This window comes from Phocoena phocoena, chromosome 13 (assembly GCF_963924675.1).
Source record: "Phocoena phocoena chromosome 13, mPhoPho1.1, whole genome shotgun sequence".
Taxonomy (NCBI): Eukaryota; Metazoa; Chordata; class Mammalia; order Artiodactyla; family Phocoenidae; genus Phocoena; species Phocoena phocoena.
In genome coordinates, this window is record NC_089231.1 from 44,579,821 (window position 1) to 44,600,636 (window position 20,816).

Consider the following 20,816-nt stretch of genomic DNA (forward strand, 5'->3'; position numbering starts at 1 on the left):
GTATAGTTGATTAGCAATATTGTGTTAGTTTCAGGTGTACAGCAAAGTGATTCAGTTATACATGTACATGTATCTATTCATTTTCAAATTATTTAATAAATAAGCACAATTAGGCTTTCAAATATTGTTTCAAATTTTGTTTCTTCTGACATGTTGTGATGTTAACATACATATGTAGGAGTCTCCCAAGTCAGAATTTCTAAAAAATCCTTGTGTTAGGAAATGTAATTTTCAGGTATTCAAGTAAAATTCTGTTAGCCCATTAGTTACTTAGGTCTACATATAGTTAATTTGGTGTTTGGTCATTTTAAAAAACAAAAATGAAAGCAAATCTTATCGTATAACATTCTAGATAAATACGTATTTGGTGCAATTTCAATACATAGCCTATAGTTTTATAGCAGTTTTCTATTTTAAGCTCAAATTTTTGCTTTTAAAGGATGGGTGCATCACTAAACATTCATTTAAGGCCTTTAAATTTGAAAATAATTTCTCATCTGCTATCTCATTTTACACTTTAAAATAACCTGAGGAGATATTAATAACTCATTTTACAGATGAAACACACATGCTGAAAGATTAAGTGGAAAATATGTGAAAAGTCCATGTTTTAGTTTTACAAAGTATACAGTAAAATAATTGGCCCTTAATCTATAGTAATATTACCTTATGAACAAAGTTAAATGTCTTGCAAATAGCTCTAAGAATTCACAGCATATAGAACCTTGTTTTAACCTTAGAAGTGACACGAAAAGTCAATTGAATGGTGTTGATTATAAGATGATCTATACAGCTAAAACCCAGAAATTTCTTTGATTTTTTTCCCCAGTTTCATTTAGGTGTATAATTGACAAAAAAATGTAAAATTGTTAAAGTGTACAATGGAATGATTTGATATGCATATATATTGTGAAAGGATTCACCCTCTTGAGGTAAATAACACATCCATCACTTCACATATTTACCTTTTTGTGTCTGTGTGAGAACATTTTTCTATTCTCTTAGCAAATTTCTACTATATAATACAATGTTATCAACTATAGTCAACATGTTACACTTTAGATCCTCAAAACTGTACAACTTGTAACTGAAAGTTTGTACCCTTTCATTAACCTCTACCTATTTCTCCCACCCCCTAGTCTCTGCAACCACTTTTTTACTCTGTTTCTGAGTTTGACTTTTTTTTAAGATTCCACGTATAAGTGATACCATGCACTATGCAATATTTGTCTTTCTCTGTCTGGTTTATTTTACTTGGCAGAATGCTCTACAGTTTCATCCATGTTTTGCAAATGACAAGTTTTCTTCTTTTTTAAGGCTGGATAATAATGTTCCATTGTATATGTAGAGATATATATACCACAACTTCTTTATCCATTTATCCATAGATGGACACTTAGGTTTTTCCATATTTTGTCTTGTAAATGATGCTGCTACTATGAACATGGGAGTAAAGATATCTCTTCAAAATAATGATTTTGTTTCCTTTGGAAATATACTCAGAAGTGGGATTGCCAGATCATGTGGTAATTCTATTTTTAATTTCTTGAGGAACTTCCATCCTGTTTGTCATAGTGGCTGTTTCAGTTTACATACCCACCACAAGGGTTCCCTTTTCTCCACATCTTCACCAACACTTGTTATTTGTTCTCATTTTGATAATAGTCATCCTAACAAGTGTGAGCTGATATATCACTGTGGTTTTAATTTGTCTTTCCCTGATGTTTAGTGTTGTTGGGCACCTTTTCATGTACTTTTTGGCCAGCTGTGTGTCTTCTTTGGAAAGGTCTATTTTGATCCTTTGCCTATTTTTAAAAATTGAGGTTTGTTTGTTTGCTTTTTTTCTATTGGGTTGTATTGAGTTCATTGTATATTTTGGATATTTATCCCTTAGTGGACATGTTGTTTGCAAATATTTTCTTTCATTCCATAGGTTGTCTTTTCATTTTGTTATGGTTTCTTTTGTCATGCAGAAGCTGTTTAGTTTGATGTAGTCCTACTTGTTTTTGCTTTTATTGCCTTTGCTTTTGCTGTCCAAAATATCATTGCCAAGACCAATGTCAAGGAGCTTTTTTCCTATGTTTTCTTTCAGAAGTTTTACAGTTTCAGGTCTTATGTTCAAGTCTAATCCATTTTGAGTTGATTTTTGTGTATGGTATACAATTGGAGTCCAATTTCATTTTTTTTGCTTGTGGCTACCTAGTTTTCCCAACACTATTTATTGAAGAGACTACCTTTTCCCCATTATATTTTTGGCAACTTTGTCAAAAATTGACCATATATGCATAGGTTTATGTCTGAGCTTTCTATTCTATCAATCTATGTGTCTTATATGATCTATATGACATTTATGTCACTATCATACTGTTTTGGTTACTGTAGCTTTGTAATACAATTTGAAATCAGGAGGTGTAATACCTCTAGCTTTGCTCTTTTTTCTCATGGTTGCTTTGGCTAGTCAGGGTCTTTTGTGGTTCCATGCAAATTTTAGGATTGTTCTATTTCTGTGAAAAATGCCATTGAAATTTGAGAGGGATTAATTTGAATCTGTAGATTAATTTGTATAGTATGAACATTTCAACAATATTAATTCTTCCAATCCATAAACACAGGATATCTATACATTTATTTGTATCATCCTCAATCTATTTAATCAAAGTCTTACAGTTTTCTGTGTACAGGTCTTTTACCTCCTTGGTTAAATTTATTCCTAAGTATTTAAATGTTTTCAGTGCTACAGTATATGCAATTTTTTCTTAATTTTTCTCTCTCTGATAGTTTGTTGTTGGTATGTAGAAGTACAACACATTTTTGTATATTGATTTTTGTATCCTATAACTTTACCAAAATTGTTTATTAGTTCTAACAGTATTTTGGTGGAATCTTTAGGGTTTTCTATATATAAAATCATATTATCTGCAAATACAGACAATTTTACTTCTTCCTTTCAGATTTGGATGCCTTTTATTTCTTTTTTTGCCTAACTGCTCTGGCTAGGACTTGCAGTACTAGGCTGAAAAAAAGTGGTAAGAGTAGGCACTCCTGTCTTGTTCCTGATCTCCTTCTTTGACTTTTGATTAACTAATTTTCCCTTTCTCTGTCTCTCTCTGTCTTTGTCTCTCTGTCTCTTTCTCTCTCTCTCATGTTACTGATAACACCCCACAATTTCTGAGTCTGGTTTTTCTACTAAAGAATTAGCATTCAACTGCAAACGTGGTATCTGGGAGAAGAAAGAGAAAGTGAGAGAAAAGAAAAGAAGGCAATATTTTGATATTATATTCTTTCTCCATGTCTCTTGACCTTCTTTCCCCTTTATATTTTCCTCCCTCTCTTGGTTTTCTCACTCCTCAGGCATAAAAGTGATGAAATAATGGGAAGTTTCACCTATGGCACTAGAAAGATGTTATTCAAAGGGGAGAGGAATAAAATATTTAGGGCTTTGACTCAGCCCGTGACCTGCTTCTTTTTATGGCTATAGTTCACAGGATGTTAAAAGGATTTTACTAATGTGGTAGGGGCTAAACACAGACTTATAGTGCTTGTAATTTGTACCATCTTATTTTATAAAGTTCATCTATTATCCTAATTATTTTTTCCGCTAATTTTTTCTTATTCATTTTGTATCACATACTGCTGATCATTATTTGGTAGTAATCAAATCAATATCTAAACCTTACAGATAAGTTCAAGGGCAGTCCATACCAATGTCCTTGTTTTTCTATAATCCAGTTCCAGATCAGTTTTCTAAAGAGAAGCTTGTCAAATTTCCAGGGAGTTTAAGTGATCAGGCAGCCATCTCTTTTAAATTATGGGTTATTTTATAAATTTCTCTTCATTGTTCAATTGTAGATATATATATATATATATAGCAATTTAATGGTAATTTAATAAATATCCTCGGGTTTTAACCAGGAAAAATTACATCACTGAATTGAATTGCTTGGTGAATATCATATTCCATACAAGATATGGCAGTAAAATATTTCATGAGTAAAATTCTAATTTTATTTCCAGGTTGAAAAATTGCACTACTGTGATCAAGGGAAACAATGAACTATTTTTTATATTATTACAAATAGTTTTTCAAATATAAGATGTATTTATTATATACATTATTGTGAATATTATAACTGATTTAAATTAGTAGTTATTAAAACAGTAATTATATTTATGTCATGGATTCACAATCTCACTGTAGATAATATTTCATTCCTTGATATAAAACTTGGTATGAAATTCCTGGACAAGAATTACCTTTAGTTCAATGTGATTCAATCTACAGTAATCCAAATGTTACAATAAATCAATACTGGGGGGAGGGAGCAAAAACATTCCCATAATGGTGGAAAGTGCCAATTGTACATTTTTTCTGAGAGCAGAATGAATCATCTGTGTGTGTCAGAATTGCAATGTATCTGTATTTCCGTGTTTCTGGCATTTTACAGTAGTAGGATCAGAAATCTACTACTAAGCAGCTACTACTACTTACGAGACATCAACTACTAAGAAGCTCTCGAGCCTTGAAACAATAATGTGAATTCCAATCTTAATATTTTGATTTATTATTGTTAATTGAAAATATTTATAGAAAAATAGATCTAAAACTCAGATGTTTAAACTATATTGTTAAAGGAAGTGACAAGGACATGGTTAAAGAGGATAGATTAATACAGCACAGAACTGAGATGAGGTATATGGGGTAATTATAGAACTAATGAGCTAGTTAATCATTCTGAGAACAAACCAGTGCTTCCACTTGATTCATCTGGTGGGAGGTTTGAACAAATGACTTACATAGTTCTCATGGGACCTAGGATTCTATGACTCTGCAATTTAATATAATTTATGATTTGGATACCGGATTAATTAGAAGGTTTGAGAAGCATATTGTGTCTTTTAGGCCATTACAATAATGGTCTCAGTCAGCTAAGTAAGAGGAAAGACTTAATATCCAACACATTATTGTGAAGTTCTGAATCAATTAACGTATGAGGATGGTAAAATGTCAAAAACCAAGCAATATAAACGAAGTGTTGTGTAATGAATTATTTTTCTGTCCCATGTCTAAAATAGTATCCTAAAATTACTGATGTATTCCTTGTGTCAGTCTATTCACTGTATCATTCAATTCATTGTATGATGTGAAATTTTGGATAAAAATAAACATCAAAAATTAATGCACTGATTAATACATTAGGCTAAATTATCTTGTTTTTTCTTTGTATGACGTCGTGAAGATCTAGCCTATCGAAGTGCCAATTCAATTCAAGAAAGACAATTTATTAACGTCAGTCAGATAGGGTATAATTAACTTCTAACTCCCTGGAATCATATGTTCTAAGTGGTAGCCCAGTGATCTAAACAGCTGTAGGGCTTCCCTGGTGGCGCAGTGGTTGAGAGTCCGCCTGCCGATGCAGGGGACACGGGTTCGTGCCCCGGTCTGGGAAGATCCCACATGCCGCGGAGCGGCTGGGCCCGTGAGCCATGGCCGCTGAGCCTGCGCGTCCGGAGCCTGTCCTCCGCAACGGGAGAGGCCACAGCAGTGAGAGGCCCGTGTAACGCATAAAAAAAACAAACAAAAAAAAAAACAAAAAACAGCTGTAGATCTTGACCTCCCTAGCTATCACTCCCAGCATTAGAGAGTAACTTTACTCTGAGGGGTGTCTAATCCATTAGGGTATATGTTATAACACTATATATCTGAAATAGTGGAATATAATTTAGGTAATGGAAAAAAGAAGTACAAAAAGTTTTATATATTTATATACCCATTTTAAGTCCCTTCCTTACATTTGCCTTTTTATAAAACATGTGCTATATATATGATTATATTTATTACATACCTAAAACATTTATTTATGTGTGTATATACACAGTTTATGAGTATACTTTTAATACCAAAGATTAAATTAATTTGCTTTTTGTTCTAGAGTGACCATTCTTCAGTAGCTGAGACAAACTTTGTTTATGTTGGGAGTCTTTGTATGCCCTAGTTTGGACAATGAATTCTCCCTCTACTATAACAAATACACGATGTCAGTTATCTTTGAATCATAAATTGAGTGTGTTATATCCTTACCGAGGCCCTTATTCATAAAAAGTTACAAGCCTGGTGTACATCTAAAAGCTTCATATGAAAGTGAAAAGATGTGCAATTTTTTAATGAATTCAAAGTGCATTTCATCATTGTATATCATATAATAATTTTTCCAGAGGTTTTCAATCAAGGTATAAATTTTCTAATTTTCTCTTTTCAAAGGTAACAAGTAATCGACTTGATTGATCCAATCACAGTATGGTCAAAATGGATGTATAATGCTGAAAACAGCATAAATAACATACTTTACATTCTCTGGTAACAAAAATTTCAGAACATATTTTTAGATTTTTATAAACTTTTGTATTAACTTTATTCTCTTTAACTTACCTTTTAAATTGCATTAAGTCAGATTGGAGATGATTGATATAAAAAACTAGTTTATATGTCAAAGGACATTTTAACTTTTTATACAACTTTAGAGTTCACTTTTAGGAAGAAGATAAGCAATGATAAAAATGATCGGCTGAAAATAGCCAATACTGATCATCACTTAAGGGAAGTTCCTCTTTGCAAAAACTTCAAGTTAATATTATAATATTGTGTTCACTGCTTAGATCTGACAGTTCATTTTTTCTACTTCAAATGATCTCTGAAACAATGACCTCTTGGGGAATAACTGTTATTTTCCAGATTTTCTGTATGTGAGTTTACCCTGATGTTTAAGTCACCCCGTAATATGATCCCATCTGATAGATACTCAGGAAGTGTTGTTAAGTGACTGTCTGGCTTACTGCTAGAGGCTTTATGTACAAAATCTCATTAATATGAGACCTTGATGGAATTTGAATTTGCTCAAAGACAAAGGATTTGTACTTAAGCTTTCATCATTATATTCATGCTCATCTAAAAAACAAAATGAAGCAAAACAAGACCCATACAGTTAGATCTCCATAGCAGAGACCCTGCTGTGGGGATTTTGTTGGTTTTCTGTGGCTGTGTGTGTATGTACATGTTGTAATTCATTCTATATTAGTCTTATGTACTAATGTTGAGTTAGTTCACTATGATATTAACTAAAATCAGAAAGACCAAGTTTCAAATGAATCTACCAAAGACAACTTGGCAAGTTTTTGGATAGGGCAGGATCCTGAATGTTTTGGTGAGTGGGATGGGTTTCTAAAATCTTGAGTCATTTTTGGATAGATTATGTTAATGTCAGTTGGCAAGATTAGAAGACTTTTAAAAAAGTGATTCAATATTTTTGTAGATTATAAAAATAATCTATTTTTATAATAGATTTGTTATTCCATTTTAAAGTTATTGTAAAGTATTGGCTATATTCCCTGTGCTGTACAATATATCCTTGAAGCTTATTACTTTTATGCTTAGTAGTTTGTACCTCTTAATCCCTTACTCCTATCTTGCCCCTGCTCCCTTCCATCTTCCCACTGGTAACCACTAGTTTGTTCTCTAAATCAGTGAGTCTGTTTCTGTTTTGTTATATTCATTGTTTTGTTTTGTTTTTAAGATTCCACATGTAAGGGACAGCATACAGTATTTATCTTTCTCTTTCTGACATATTTCACTAAGCATAATACACTCCAGGTCCATCCATGTTGTTGCAAATGGCAAAATTTAATTTTTTTCTATGGCTAAGTAGTATTCCATTCTAAATATATATAGTTGATCTTTGTTTTGCTGTTGTCACTCTACTACATTTAAGGACAGGGAATTTAATTTTCAAGAAATGTGATAGTTAAGACCCTCAGGGTGAGAGAAGATATACTTATTTATCTTTTCAGTTTTAGAGTCATTCGTTTCCACTATAATTGCATCATTAATACCACCCAAATCTCTGGGCTATCTATGATGAAATGCATCATTGCACATTTTTCTTATCGAGGATTCAAAAGCTTTCTAGCTTATTCTATTAGGGAAGAAGACTAAAAATGGTCAAAGACACAAATTGATCATGATTTATGGTTTATAAGAGGGATAGTAAATGAAGGTCAACCAACAAAACAATATTTTCTGGAAAAAAGTCTTGAGGCAAATTATATGGTCTTGTAAGCAAAGGTGTAGCTAGGACCCATGCCACAGATGGATCTGTATTCCTACTCTGATGTGTTCTTAAAAGTTAATTGGATGAAGGGGCGGATTGATTTGTAATTTTAGTGCAATGAGTAATAGTGAAGATTTATATCATTTTACTAATAATACTGATATTTAAATTAAAAATCTACCTTTCCATAAAAAGAATAAAAATGGGTTTTGGAGTAAACAATAACAAATATACAACTTTTTATCCCAGATATATTGCTTAGCTGTGGACCTTGGGTAAATGTTTAACTTCTCTGCCAATAATTACGAATAATAATTATATATAATAAATATAAAATTGAAATTATAATAAAGCTCTTAATGAGATGTTTTCTTATTTGCAAAGGGATCCAAATGAACACTGATACATGTCTCACTTTTTCTTTCTTGTCCATATTCCCAGACCACTTTGCATTTGCTTTGCGTTGGCATGACTGCACTCATTTGCCTTTTATCTACTGTACCCTTCCCTCCCCTTCTCTGCCTAACTCCTCTCATCCTTTAAGATTCAGCTCAGAAATCACTTCTCTTGAGAAAATTTCCTGATCTCCTTCTTCTCTCTTAGCACCCTATGCTTTGTCCTGGTAAAATACTGTTTACTGTTGTTTGCCTACTCACCTCATACCCAATCCGCTAGACTAGGGGCTCACTGAAGACAGGCACACTTTCATATTCACGTATATCTCAGTGCCTAGCACAGTGCTTGACACTTAGGATGTGCCTAACCAATATTCATTCATTTCTTGAATAAATCTTTATCACATATCATTTAGTTGTGCCAGGCACTGTGTAAGGTGTTGAGGGCATGAGAGTGGACAATATAGAAGCAACACTCCACTCCTAGAAATATTAGATTAGTGGGAGAGACAGACACATATTAAACAAATAGTCAGACAGATATAGCTTTGCAAACCATTCTGAAACTCTGAGTTGGATCAGTTCAAGGAACTGGGAGAAGGTCAATATAGGACATGAAGGAACATGGCAAGGCATGAAGCTGGAAGGCCTTCAGAACCTGATAGCCTAATTGAGGTCTTTGGATTTTATTGTGAGTACAATTGTCAGGCACTGAAGGCCTTACGCAAGTGAGTGGCACAAACATTTTTGTTTTGAAAGCATTTCTCTGACTTTTGTGTGGACAATGAATTGGAGGAACCCAACTTTCATTAGATTCTAGTGAATCTAGAAAGGTGATTTAGGAAACCATTGCAACCATGCAGGTGGGAGATAACGGTGGGTTAGATAAGAGACACATTGTGGAAGTTGAAATGAGATGGACAAATTTAACATGTACTGTAAATAAATGTAAAAAACATATTTTCAAAATTCATGCTGTTACCGTGCTATTGGGCTAGGGCACAATGTATTACAGCGCCTGGTTAAATTTCAACTTTCTTCATGTTTTCTATTTGATTGTATGCTTCACTTCACTTAATAAAACTCATTGTCAATATCAAATATTTCAATACCATAGGCAGAAAATAGCAGAATCATTTCCATAAGTAGCGTGTGCCATTACTACATATTTTTATTGACTAAGGAATCCAAATGAGGCAAAATGTAAAAATACCAGGCAAATAGAACTACAAAAAAGAGACCATTCAATACTTTGAGATAATAATACTCATAAATATTTAGCAAGTGCTTACTGTATTTGTATTGGCTATTGTGCTGGCCTGATGAGGTAGGGCCCCTTCTTGTCTTCATTTTTCAAATGTGAAGTTTGGGGTTACTGTTTCTCAGTAAAGACAGAAACAGTATTCATAGTTGAAACCCCCCAAATTTTCATAATTTGGATAACTAGAAAATGTTATCTTTTTCTCCCACATTGTGATAAGATTTTCAGGAAGACCCAGTGTGCTTACACTGAGAAATACCACATTTATGATTTGATTAAAAATGCATTATGGGTTAATTTTGGAGTAACTAAGGCCCATATGAATTTTAAAAATTATGATGAATGAATTTTGCTTGGAAATATCATTTCAGGAAAACAGCATCACTAAATAAAAGCAATTTTCTGCTCTAATATGCACAGAGCCAATAAACCTTTTATGTAAATCTGAGGACAAAATTTTATCCATAAATCTCTTAGAACAAAACGTGCAATAAAACCCCATAACCATCTCATCTTTTCTTCTCTTGTAAATCACAAATGGAGTTTTCTTTAATCCATTTGGACAAAAGCTACTCTATCTATTTAGTCTGAACTCCTGGCAAATAACATGAAGCATTCATCCCTGAATAAGAGCTAATTTTTCACTGTTTACCATCCCATGTGCTATCAGACAACTACAGTATGAACACTGCACTGTAATACTGAGCCATGTCACACTGACCTTGGGAAGCAATTTTGCTAATGAGTGACGGAAGACCAATAACTGTGGAAAACCTTTCTTTATGAAGTCACAAAATGTTTTACAAGAAGTCAGTTCTTCATGCCCCCTTTTAAACAAACATCGAAGGCTACAACACCCTTATCCCACGCACACAGATCCAGGCCAAGAGGATTCTAAATAGTCCCTGACTGGGCTGTGAACCTGCAGTTGCTCAAAATGATGCCAGCTGCCAGCTTGAGTGTTTCGTACTGTCAAGACCAAATGCACTGAATAAACTGGACAAGAAGGTGACCATTCTAGTCTGTGCTGATATCCTCATTTTGTGGATCTCCCTCAGAATCATTTACTTCACATTATAATGACAGGCAGCTGTAGATTCACAACAATCCTGCAGCTTTATCACTTGTCAGTTTTATAAAAAATAATCTTTTCAGTATTATAAGATTCAAACCTCTAGCTCTACATAAGGAAATACATGTTTCACACCACTCTTCAAGTATCGTAAAAAATATTGCTCAAGTGAATATTTACTGAACACCGTCATGTCCATATTCTTACAGAGTAATCATCACACTATCACATGAACGAGGATTAGTACTTGACATTTTAGGAAACTTACTAAACTATTCCATGATTAAATTTAGAGTTTTCATAGGAACTAGAATTTAACTGTGAATATATAGTACTCTTTTGTGATTTTCAAATAGCCAGGAAAGTACTGAATATTTACTTTTAATATTTTAGAACTTATTATTATGTGCATTGCAAAGTTAAAATTATTTAAAGTGAGAGAATGATCATTTGGCCTGCAGCATTTTGAGCATTTAAGAAATGCTAAAGTTTAAAATTTGATATTCAAAGGAAAGGCAATTATATATGTTAGTATTAGGGAATTGCTTCTGCCTCTCTACAAAAATATTTCTATTAATACTTTGTTATAAGGTCATTTTCAAGACCAATATAAATCTTCCAGGCCAAATATGTAATAATAGCAACTGAGAGTCACAAAGAACTAATAGAGTCATAATTTTTCTCACTTAATCCTTTTTTTGGAGGTAGATATTTTTTATTGTCTCCATTTTTCAAAGGAGAGAGGAAACAGATATTCAAATAGCTCTAAACTCTTCAGAAGTCCTTGAATGCTTAATAAATAATGTCCAAAATCATTATTAAGGACATAAGCTGTACACAGTCAAGGTTCCACAGATGTATCTGGCTTTATTTCTGCAGCCTTTCTCCCTGCATCGCCACTTTCTCTAACAAAATAAATGAATACCTGGATTAAAATGAAATAATAACTCCTCATGCTAGAACATCAGTGTCAAGCCTACATGATGATCTCCATGCCTTCATTCGTAGTGCTTCCATAGCCAGAAATATATTGGACCCAATGTGTGTTGAAAACGGACATTCCAATATTTCAAGATGCAGTTCAAAGGTCACTCCCTCTCTGAAGTGTACCGGCCTCCTCCATGAATTGCCTCCTTTTCTTCCTTCATTTCCTTCTTTTCCTGTGTACTGTATAACATTTTAGTGGACTTATTTGTTTAAATGTTGTTTCTCTTTTCCTAGAATGTACCTCTCTTGAGGGCAGGGGCAAGGACTTTATTGATTTTGTATCCTTAGCACCAGGCAAAGTGTTAGCCCACAATTTATAATGCACTAAATGCAGTTACAATAAGATATCAAGTGCTAGGTACAAAGTACAAGGCACAATATTGGCTCAAAAGAGTGGTTAACAAGGAAAGAGGAGTTCCCAGCTTAAATTTAAGAAGGTCCTTCGTAACATATTAAAATTTTGTGATAATATTTATTAGAATGTGTAGAACAAAATAAATTTGCTTTCAAGTCAAAACAAAAATTAAAAATGTAAACAAAAGAAAAACATAAAGCTTCTTTCAACAAAGTTTGCTTTAATATGTGACCTAGATGAGGTATTAGAGTTTATTTTAAAGCTCAGTTTTGTATTTTTTCTAGATCTTTTTAAAGGTCTTTTCTTGGAAACACATTCTTTTATTGAATCCAAGATGCAGTCCATCCAATGCTAGGAATATTTTTACCCAAATGGTTCTGAACCCAAGACCCCAAGCTCATATTTTTACTTAGTCCCAACTTCACCCTCTGACTCCTTCACTGATGGAAATTGTCTCTCTAATTCCGTGGGGTTTTCATAATTTAAATGGGTACACTCTGTGAGTTATTGCTTTTTTATTGTCAAAATATCTTTTTGCAATTGCCTTTTCTTTTAGAAGGAAGGTTTTGTGTGTGTGTATCTTTATTCTATGTAACACAAATATTCATTAATCAGGATGTCAAAGGACGCTATGTTCCTAGCACAGTAAGTGTTTTTCCACTCTCTGACTTCTGAAGTATGGTGGCTACACTGCTGACTGTCCTGAGCCTTATATGGTGTTATGATATTAATCACCATGAGAGGTGAAACCTGCAAAAGCATAAATTGAAGGTAAGCCTATCTGGGGGGCAATTTACTATCCAGAGTTTGTATGCAGCTGAGAGTAATTTTTATTGCACACTGTGACAATAACACATTCATAATATGGGACAAAAAAGGAACTCGGGCTCAGTGTTTAGGACAGCAATTCACAATTAGCCAAAGAATTAGCACCACATGCCAGGAACAATTTTAATGCAAGGTACAAGTTGGAATTGGGACCTTCTAATTCTATCAGGTTCCTTCTGCCCACTATTAGAAGCAATCATGTTTTTGTTTTGCTTTGTTTGTTTTGCTTAAAATTTCTGGAGCTGTTATAAGTATATGAGCAACAGAAAATGAATCCTGAATAAGCAAAAGTTTCAATGAAGGAACAGATGTAGGATTTAGGTGTTTTAAGGAAAACAGAAGTTCCTCACCTAACAAACCTTGAGTGACATCTTTTAAAAATAGTAATTCAAACTCATTCCTATTTAAAAATAGTAAACAAAACCTCCAGTGTATCAGTCAGGGTCCTAGAAGGCAACTGTATCCAACTCAGATGGTTCAAGAGACTTTAATTGAAGGCGCTACTTGTAGAAGTGTGGATGGTGTAAGGAACAGAGACCAGAGACTACCAGTAGCAGTGGGAAGCTACTAACAACTTTAGATCTGAAGGGACAAGTGTGGGGACAGTGTTCCTTGGGCCCAGTGCAAGATGGAGCCAAGAGCCAAGGATGAAGGGGACCTGGCAGGAGCTGTCATCATGGGTGGGAATGAGCGATGTGATACCACTGCCCAAGTGAAGCAGCAGGGAAGAACAAGCACAGCATCTTTCTCCTTCTGCCTTCTAATCTCCCTGTGATTCTTCCCCCTGAGCATCCAGAGGAGAAAGCAAGAGAATGAAAAAAATAGCCATGGGGAACGGGCAAGACATGGTGATGGTGCAGGGGAATATCAGCACAGTTTGGTGTCATTTTAACATACTAAAATGCCAAGATCCTCTTTTAATTTTTATACCTAACCCTGGGGATGATCTTTGAAATAATTTTTGAGTGAAAACAGTTTTGTGCTGTGTAGCCTGGAGCAAAATTCCTCAGGAAATTTTATCTGCACTCTCATGAAATGAGACAATATTCTTCTCATAGAAACCCAGTGACTCACTTTGCTGAAGGTTCTATACTTCTTCAACTTCCTGCACTGGCCACCTCTCTCCTCCAGCATCAAACTGCATTTTTCATAACTGAATTAGACATCTTTTCCCTTTACATTGCTGCTTCTGTTAAGAATATCATCTAGGCCTATATGTAAACTCCTGTGAAAGGATATTTCTTTTCTGATTTGTTCTCTGCTTAACTCAACAACTAGCCCAAATGTGGGAAGAGTATTATAAAGAACTATTCAATAAATAAATGAATTCATAATTTCATGAATTTCCATATTAATTTTGAATGCTTTTTCTTTCTTGTCCCTCAAATCTAGTTGTTTTAGATTTTGTGAATGATCTTTCAAATTTATCATTTGTATTCCCACTATCTCAATCATAATTTATATCTTTATTAAATTTCTTTTTTGATATTGCAATATCTTCTATAACTGCTTATTTCCATTCTTTTCTATATTGTAACTTCTACCCAAAGCATCAGGATTGATTTGCCAAAACTGTAGGTCAAAATTCCAATTCTGTAATTATCCAGAACAAAGAAACAAAAAGCTGGGAAAATGTACATAAATTTTTCTAAAATTTTTATTTATTTTTGGCTGCATTGGGTCTTTGGCACTGCACGTGGGCCTTCTCTAGTTGCAGCGAGTGAGGGCTACTCTTCATTGTGGTGTGTGGGCTCAGTAGCTGTGGCTCGCGGGCTCTAGAGTGCAGGCTCAGTAGTTGTGGCACATGGACTTAGTTGCTCCGCGGCATGTGGGATCTTCCTGGACCAGGGCTTGAACCCATGTCCCCTGCATTAGCAGGTGGATTCTTAACCACTGAGCTACCAGAGAAGCCCCAGGGAAAATGTACATAAATTCTTAACTAAAGTTAATAGAATCACAGATTTTTACCATTTTTGTTTGTTTATCAGCATTTTCTATACCTTATACAATTATCTTGTATTGCTTGAATAATAAAATTAATAAAACAGCCTTGTGCTTTAACTGGTTTTTATATAGGACTACCTTTTTATTGGTCACTCAATGGAGTAAACAAATTCAATGGATTATGAGGGACTAGAAAAAACATGTCATAGATGAGTGTTGGAAATAATACACTTTATTTGGGAATTGATTAAAAGCTAGTTTATAATGATTCAATTAAAACATTCCTATTATATCCTTTGATAATAAATCTGTTGATTACAGCTTTTGAGGCAAAGTCCTATTTTTTTTCTTTTTGATTCGACATCTACTAGAACATAGGTCATAGTGTCTGTTATGTTCTAGAAATTGTTTTACATATTAAGAATACAACCAAGTTCCCTGACTTCATGGACATTTATTGAGTGAGGAAAAACAAACGTTAAACAAGTTATTAAATAGGACAATTTCAGAGATTAATAAAGAAGAAAACAAAAAGACTAAAGTGATAATGCATGTGGGGGAGGAAGGAGGCTGCTTGAGTCAGTGGTCAGGGAAAGCTTTTCTAAGATGTGAAATTGAATTGAAGCTGAGGCAGAATTACCAAAGGAAGCCAGTGATGTAAAATCTGGGGCATGTAAATCTAAAGAAAATGTTAAGATGAATGGTTTATAATTCATCTCCTTAGTATAGTAAAAATGAAAGTGATGTTTATGCTGATGAAATAACTAGGGCAAAGGCCCTGGGGTGGCAAAAAGCTTGGTGTGTTAAAGAAATAGAGAATTCATGGTACAGTACATACAAACAGGGGAATGAGAGAGGTCGGGGAGAGAGAGAGAGATTGAAATGTAAGAAGATGAGGCTTCAGAGAAAGACAGGAGACTGGAGATGTGAGGACTTCTAAGCCATGGGGAAAAAAGAATGTATATATGTGTGTGTGTGTGTGTGTGTATTTTCTAAGTGATGAGGCTCCTTTAGAGGACCTTAAGCAGAGGAGTGGTGAAATCATATTCAAGTTGTAAGACATCACTGGCTGCTGTTTGAATAACAGAAAGACAAGAGAAGCCAAGGAATCAGTGTGGAGACTATGACAGTCATCTAGGAAAAGTGACAGTGGCCTGTTCATACAGCTCAGGACAAAGCTCAGGATCACTGGTTGGTTTCAACACTGGATAAGTATATTAAAGTTTATCAGAAATGTCATTTTCTAAAGAACTGTTATTGGTATGGGGCCAATAAGTGTAATTTTTTTGCTTTATTTATTGAGATGCCTGTGGACCTGAAAAAAGAAGGAAGAAAGATTAAAAGGTCCAGTGAAAATGCCCTACAAAATTTATCTGGGGCAATTTTATGCTTTCATTATCTCTGGCCTTGTTCCCAGCACTTATTTATTTATGTGATGTTAAAATAAGTGGATTAAAAAATTGTATTATCAACTCAATGTTTTCTTAAATGATGTCAAATATCTACCACTAAATATTAAATATACAAATTGAAATACAAGAATTTTCTATTAAATATATATTGATGTCCATTTAATGAAATTTGAAAGTTTAATATGCTCATTCAATGCCTTTTAAATTTTTTTTTCAGGAAGTTTTGGTACCATGCAGAGAGAATCAAATGATTTTATTTTCAATTATATTAAATATAGTCAAAATATATCAAATTATCAAGTTTTTACTTCTCTAAAGTACTGAATTTGTGGGCTTTGTTTTACAAACTCCTACATCTTATTTATAAGCTATAAAATATTTCTAAAGAACTAAGGTGAACACCTTCCTAGGGCTTATTTTTCCCCCATTTAAAAGAAAATCACTTTATGATATTTCTCATTCTTCTTTTGACTGACCTTGACTCGTCATTTCTGAGAATTAATGGAACTCAGTCACCTGAACTTTTCTCAATTCACATTTCACATTTCTCTAGTTTGGGTTTCTTGACAAACACAGAAGTTACATGATTTATTTGAAAGGGAAAAAATGACCTCACACATGGCATACATAACTACATGTTGAAAAACAAGAAAAGCCTCGAAAAGAATAAAATATATAATAGGTCACATTGATCAGTGACAGTGAAGAATTACTGTAGGGATTTCTGACCCATACAGGTTCTCACACAGCTTCAGAACCAAGGCTTTGATTCAGGAAGAGGAGGCTACTGTGGTGTGATTTAAGGCCGCCAAAATCTCTCCCCACCTCGAGTCCCCCTTTCAAGTTAGAATTATGGGGCTGGAGGTAGGCTTTAGAGAACAAAATCAGCTTCCTTAATTTTCCAATTAAAAACACGAGACCCAATGTGGTGAGCAGAGGGGTTGCAGGTGAGTTACTCTGGGAAGCAGACACTGAGAAGGAAATTAGCAATTAGCCTGTAGGACATTTATTGGGGGAGTGCTCTTCAAATCAACATCCTGGAAGGGTGAATGAAACAGAACAGAGGGGGAAGCTGAGCCGGAATAAAGTCACAACGAAGATCACAGTTCCAGAGCTCTGGGTCTGGGATGGCCTTGCAGAATTGGGCAAAGGGACCTATGTACATCTGTATTCACCAGTCGCTGGATACAGGCCACCTTTGAGAATGGGGCAGGAAGGACATGATCTTAGATGAGGCAGCCCTCTTCAGCCAAAAACAGTCTGTGGAGGGGAGTGAGTGTTTCTATGTTAATCTGGCTGGAGTGGCATCTGAGTGCTGCAACATCTGTCCATTAGACCGTATCACCTGACTACTGGTTCTGTGCTCTCAGTCTGCTGGAACGGCCTAGGTGAAGAACTTAGCCGAGATCCTGACATGTAATAAGCACTCAATATGCTTATTGGAAGGGTCCTCTTGTCCCCCTCTCCACTCCCACCTACTACTTTGGGTTAAGGCACGTCTTGGAACTACCTTTTGCTTAAACCTTGATCATCCAAGTGGGTCTTTTGCTTAAACCTTGACCATCAAAGCCCTAAGTGACTCAGACAAGATAGAAATAAGTAGAATAGTGAGGCCTGGGCAAGGCCAAGTGTATGGGAGTTGTCCGGGGCCTGGAAATGAACATGGACACCTAAAAAATGAGGTACAGCTGTAAGGAAATAGACTTCTTCCCTGGAATTTTGAAAAGAACAGTTCTGGCACATACCAGAGATGTCTCAGCACAATAAGAAGATCTGGAAGCAGTTAGATCAGACCGTGCATATTTAAGTGCAATCAGTGTCTGGTGCCAGGTGTGAGAATATGGACAAGTAAAGAAGACTGCTAGAGTGGGTTTTCCAGCCAGAGGGGCCAGAGAGTAAAGAGCCTAGACTCAAACTAGTTTACCTAGTTCATCCTCTAAAGAAAATTCATGGGGAAAAATATAATCAAAACTTCATAGTAATCAGTTAACAATCAAGTAATCGGTTTAAAAAATAAGTTAAATTAAATTTAGCGTTTCAAAATGCCTTAACTGCTGTGTTAGGTCAAAATATCCCCTGTATATGTATAGAGAGCAGCTGGCAGGAATATGCTGACACAGAGAATATTCCACAATAGCTGCTCAATGTTATTTCCAAGATGGGTAGCAGCAAACATCATTATACCACCAGGACTGTACAGAAAAGGTAAATCTCTCACATTGGGTGAGCTACTGGCACAGGTTTAAAGCCAGGCGTAAGTCCTCAGATGCCTTCTTCTGACCATTCTTTTTGGAGCTCACTGTAGTATCTCTTCCTTCCAGCTCCCACTGGGGAATTTTGATTAAGTACTTTCACCGATTTACCAGTCACATTGTGAGGTGTATCTCAACTCAAAATTTAGGACATGACAAATACGAAGATTCTATATTCTTATGATATGACTCTAATTTATGATTTTGATTTTAATCTTATGATTCTAATCTCTTATGATACGAAACCAAATATATTAATCCATTGTAAAAGCAGACCAAAATATTTTGGCTACCTGCAACAGTGATGCAGCAATTTATCCTTTTTATCATCTCACACAATAAATAATCTGGAAGTAGGCAGTTCCAGGATTGGTAAAGTGATTGAATAGTATTAGTGCCCTAGACTGGCATCTCAGCCATTCCCTTGACCTTCTTTACCTCCTGATCACAAAATAGCTGCTAGAGTTTCAGGTATTGCATCCACACATATAAAATACATGTGATATGAAATAAAGGGGACAAATATGGGCAAAATGAGGCTTTCTTTTGTCAAAGAGAATGAAGACTCTTCTTACATGTCATTGGCCAGAACTGGATCATACGTAGGGCTGGCTGGAAACTGTCCTTCAAAAGGGAAGGCTGCTTTAAGCTTACCACAGTGGGCGTGTTGCCATCTCAACACAAATCAGGATTCTTTATAACGAGGAAGTGGATGGGGTGGGAAGGAATGATTCTAGGTTAAGCAATTAACCATATTTGGCACATAACATAAGGAAACCTTAAAATGTAATAGGAGAGGATAATGGGATCAGCGGAATTCAATTTTCCCCACTTTTGTGTGTGTTTAGAAATTTCCACATATAAAGCCTAGTTTTTTATCATTCAGTAGCAGTAACCTTAGAAAGTCTGATTTAACATATACTCAAAAATCAAAATAAAGTTTTACTTTCCTCTTAAAAATATAAAATAGGGCTCCCCTGGTGGCGCAGTGGTTGAGAGTCCGCCTGCAGATGCAGGGGACACGGGTTCGTGCCCCGGTCCGGGAAGATCCCACATGCCGCGGAGCGGCTGGGCCCGTGAGCCATGGCCGCTGAGCCTGCGCGTCTGGAGCCTGTGCTCCGCAACGGGAGAGGCCACAAGAGTGAGAGGCCCGCATACCGCAAAGATAATAATAAAATAAAAATAAATAAAATAGGAGAGCAAAGGAAGAAGAAAATAAATTCAAATGGGTTCCTTCCCCTTTCTCTACACTTCTCACTATTTCTCTCCTCATTTCAGGTCTTCTAGCTCATGCAGCTTCAGCTGAGAGCTGGCAGCTTGTTTAGGAATCATAGGCACTTTCTCACTTTGCTCCACTTTGACAGGGAAGTGTTCATAGAGGCGCAAAGGGTTAAGTAATATTTCCAGAAGAGCATGGGGGTGGTATTACAGATATGGAGAAGGAAAACGATCAGGGCTCAGGGCGAGCGACCTGTGTGTCATTGTGGCTCCTACCTGGCTGGTCATACGGAGATCATGTGCGAGCCAGGCAGCGCATTCATGAGAAAGCCTAAGGTGCCCTTGAGAGGCACAATCACAGCAAACATCAAGAGTATCCCATCTATCCAGGGCCATGTTCCATAAGCATTCATCACACAATCTAGTCTCCTTAATCAGGAACTCAAGGGGGAAAGGGAAAGAAGCTGACACAAACTTGGTTCAGAGACAGTAATTGGGCTCAGGAAAAGGTTATCACTAAGTGATAGTCAATTTTTTTCTGTACCAGACCTTAAGAACATGGGCTAGCATGTTGAATAAGAAGAGCTAAGTAAATAAGCCATCCAATGAAGCTTCTGTATCATCACAGAGATGCACTAAATCTGAGGACAAAAGTAGAGGAACTTACATGTATTAAATATCTACTGCACGTGTGTGTGTGTGTATGTGTGTGTGTGTTTGTATAAGGTGAGTGTAAAGAATACATTTTATGTTTTGATTTCTGTATATTCTTTAAATGTCCATTATGTGATATGATCTATGTGATACATACAATATTTAATTTTCCTTATAGCTATGCTAGACAAGGATATTTTTCTCTTAGTGGGCAGATGAGGAAACAATCAGAGCAAGAATTAACTTGTCCAAGGTTTATCACCAGGCATCATATCAAGAATTAGGACATGAACTGCACTTGTCACTAGGGGTGAATAAAGAGCTAACCCTTGGGGA